This window comes from Nanorana parkeri, unplaced genomic scaffold (genome assembly GCF_000935625.1).
Source record: "Nanorana parkeri isolate BGI_ZX_2015 unplaced genomic scaffold, ASM93562v1 scaffold176, whole genome shotgun sequence".
NCBI lineage: Eukaryota > Metazoa > Chordata > Amphibia > Anura > Dicroglossidae > Nanorana > Nanorana parkeri.
The window spans coordinates 1392502-1396844 of NW_017306444.1; positions in this window are offsets into that span (position 1 = coordinate 1392502).

Here is a 4343-nt window from a genome sequence, read left to right on the forward strand (position 1 = left end):
CAGCAGACAGCTAGTGTCTGTTGAAAGAACAGGTTGGTAAAATCTGGAAAAATTGTACTTGGTGTATGATGATGAGCAGAAGGCTTGTACAGGTTGTTAGTTAGAACTGTTTTGTGTGAAGTCAATGCTGGGACACAGCTAGATTTTGTTCCGGAGTTTTGTTTCGTTTGGTTAGAGCATCAATACTACCAATAAACACACCACTGTTTGCCAAGAAGCCACTGGATTGGTATTTGCACCAAGAAAAGTCTGCTCGCCCCAGAGGGCATTGCACCCACTACCTATCCCCAGCTCACAGTAGAATTAGAAAAACCCATAGAAATCATTTATTTAAAGTGTAGTTGGTGTAATTACCTTCTCAATATTATACAAGATGTGGTATAGCAGCAGTAAAATGAAAAAAAAAAACTGCTGATCCATGAAGAATGTGGAAAGCAGGAAATAACAGCTTCTGCTTGTAATAACACTTTAGTTTCCTAGACTGCATGTGCTACCATTCTTTGCAGCTAACTATGGGTGCGTATAAGTATTTTCTTTTGGACAGAGTTTGGGCAGAACCATGAACAAGACCAGTACTTCCCATGTTATGTACCTGCCTAGATTGCTTGTGTCAATCCATGGGCAGAAGTTTTAATTGGCAGGGCAGCCAGAGTACACACAAACTTTCTACACTTACCAGCAGCATAAGATAGGTGGCCAAGCTGAGATTCTTTACACAGGCAGCACAAGATGATACAAGATGTGGTATAGCAGCAGTAAAATGAAAAAAAAAAACTGCTGATCCATGAAGAATGTGGAAAGCAGGAAATAACAGCTTCTGCTTGTAATAACACTTTAGTTTCCTAGACTGCATGTGCTACCATTCTTTGCAGCTAACTATGGGTGCGTATAAGTATTTTCTTTTGGACAGAGTTTGGGCAGAACCATGAACAAGACCAGTACTTCCCATGTTATGTACCTGCCTAGATTGCTTGTGTCAATCCATGGGCAGAAGTTTTAATTGGCAGGGCAGCCAGAGTACACACAAACTTTCTACACTTACCAGCAGCATAAGATAGGTGGCCAAGCTGAGATTCTTTACACAGGCAGCCATAGGGAAAGAATGTCGGCCAGAAAATGACTTACCCTTAGCAAGACTCAATTTCCTTTCTTCCTTCTTAATTAGGGTGTTTCTGGAAACATGTTTTTGGCTTTCTTAAATACAAATACAGATGCTTAACAGGTATGCCACATCTTTCAGCATTACATGTGCACTTTTGACTGATCTTCATTTTACCTTCGGTTTTAACTCCTTTTAGTATCACACTCTGAAATTTTTGTGTACTATTACATAACTTTTACGTTAAAGAGGAACTGAGTTCTTGAAAGCTGTGTCCACAAAAAGCAAGAAAGGACAAATAACTAGTCACCAGTGTTTCTTTTCTAAGTGAGATAGGACACGGTTTATATTCCCTAATGGTCCAAAAAATGATCCCCTCCATACCTAGCACTTATCTAGCATTAGATACAATCAGTATTTTCAGCACAGCTGGCAGTGCCACTACCCAAGTAAGTGACCTATTGCTTACTATTAAAAAGATACTAAAAGCAGAAAGGACAGTCATACCAGGGATCGATTGGAATATTTCCAACAGTGTTTCATAGACTAAGGCCTGATTTACATTAGTGCATTGTGGTGAAGTATTAACATTCATTTAATGGCTCATTACCGCAATGTATCTTACTGCATGGTTCTATGTGGATTGAGCTGCGGTGCCATTCATTTGAGGTGGTACCTCAACACACATGCCATTTTGCTCACCACAATGTGATCGCAGATGTGAAAAGTTTGTCATGAAAATGCAGCTATGAAAAAAAATTCATACAGGTGCAGTAAAACCTAATATGCATTGAATGGTCTGCCTTAACACACGTTAACGCATGTTAGCACGTAATAACATGTATGCATGTATGCACCACAACAGAGTGAATCTGGCCTTAATGATAAGATTAGAAGTTTGAACTTCATCCCATTTAATCAAAAAGAGAAAAATCTATTTGTGTCCATAATATTTACTAGAAGAAGGATGCTTGTCCCACACATTGCAAGGTATTGATGTGTTATTTCCTCTTCATTATTGTGTCAGCTGGTCTTGCCTATCTCTTAATCATCTACGATAAAATATGCATTTTTTTGGGCCACTGCGTTGTACATCACATGTTCAGGCACGTTCACATTGCCATCAGCCATACCAAACAAATCATTAAGAAATATGGGTCATCTCTAACAAGCTTAGCAAGGCAGCAATCTCTCCAAGGAAATAAGAAGATTTATCTGTGCTTTGTGTAATACGAAGCAAGCACTACAATCATCCGCATGACAAAGGGTCTCAGGCACTGGCATTTTGAAGAAAACATTTTATTTATTTTTTTTTTCTCCCAAAGAAAGAAAGCAATATAAAAACAGAGTATAAAACTTGCATGTAATACAGTGACATGGGTATATGGATACAGGGAGGGGAATAAGCCTATATATATTTTTATAATATGTAGATATAGTTCAGTATTAGACACATTAAAAAGGACAGATGCATTTCAACTCATGTACATTGAGATCACAAACCACACATAAAGATAGGAGAATATTAAAATACTGCTGTCCACAAGTTAGCTACTGGGATGAAATAAGCACTTAATTCTTACAAGACAATAGCATCTCTACAATGACATATTATTTTTTGTTTCAATAGAAAGAAAAGAAAAATAGCAAAAATGCCATCTACCGCTAAAAGACTCACGTAACTGCCTTAGTTATTAGTATCACAAGCAGTGAGAATGGTTAGTGAGAATGGTTACTATTATTACAAGAGACATGGAGGAGGGTGGTGAACGTTTTCATAATTTTTTTTTTCTTTTTTTTTTCTTTTATCTAACCTGATACTTATGTGAAGGAGAGAGAAATATAGCAAAGCAAGATGCTGAGTTACACTACATTGGCGTAAAATGTAAGAATTTGGAAAAAGCAAATTACTATATTATTAAAAGCAACATCAGTGGTCTCAAAAAGGCAATTTCTAAAGAAGCTTGGCCAAATTCATCATAAATCACCAGTGGGCACAGTGTCCAATATTCTACCTCCCTCTGCAAACAATATAGATATAGAGGCTTATTTAATAATGGTATATAGGGCATTGATCACCCGTAATGTGCCGTATTCCACATTAACCGGTCTGAATTATTCTTTCTTCAGTATACAGCAGTCAGTAGATGATTTTTGATTTTGTTATTATGGTCTACTGCTCTTTTCACACTGGTCTGCGCCTTATTAAATGAGCCAGAACATTTTAACAGGTAAATTAACATTTGTACAAGTACAAAATTCACTTGTTCAGTAGTTGCTTCATAAAATAAGCCAGTAGAACACTTTAAAATGTGTCCATTTTTTCTCTCTCTAGGATGTCATTTCTCGTGTAAATAAGTGGAACTGTAAGAATTATTTTGATGTTTAATCTATAAGAAAGTATGATTGTGTCTTAGTCACCTCCCCCAGTGAAAGTACTCAATATGCCTAAACATTTTTCCCTGCACTACACAGGCTTACTTTAACCATTCTATATAAAGAATGAATGACCCCCATGCTGGTTACATGCAACAAAGTCCCTACATCTGGTGGAAAACTGTAGACACCATGTGAACATTAGACATGCATTTCTGTGTGCAGAAGTGTAGAGAACCTGGTTTACCACCTTGAAGGAGCGAGTTGACATGGAAAATCTCATTCGTGTTTGCTGTACATCAAATCATGTGAACCTTTTAATCTATAATTGGGGGAACTTACATATTTTTTTCTTTCAGAAAATAAACAAAACATCAACAAGTACAGTATTGAAAGAAGTACTGCACAAGACCATTGACACTCTTGCTAAGTAGTAGTTGTACAATCACTACATATATATTTGTTTTTACATATTTAAGGAAAATAAACTCAAAGTGTTTTCATTGCTCATACTCAGTGGAGGCAGCCAATTTGGCAAGCTAGTCTAGCTCTGGTCTTTTAGGACTACAGTCAAATTTTTGCAGGTGGGGCACATGTGTTTTAGTATAATGGCGCCTTCACTTCTTGTAGGTAATGAGAACACAAATTGTCCAAACTTGCCAATAGTTCCAGACCAAATGACAAAGTGGGCAGAGCATAACCTAGCTGGAAATATTTTGAACTGGGCAAAATTTGACTCAGGATTTGAAAAATTGGCAAGTATGATTCTCCAGTTTTTATTATCACTTTATCAGGGCTCACCTGCCTAACGAAATGTATTAAGCCCTTTAAGAATATATATATATATATATATATTTTAAATTCAGGT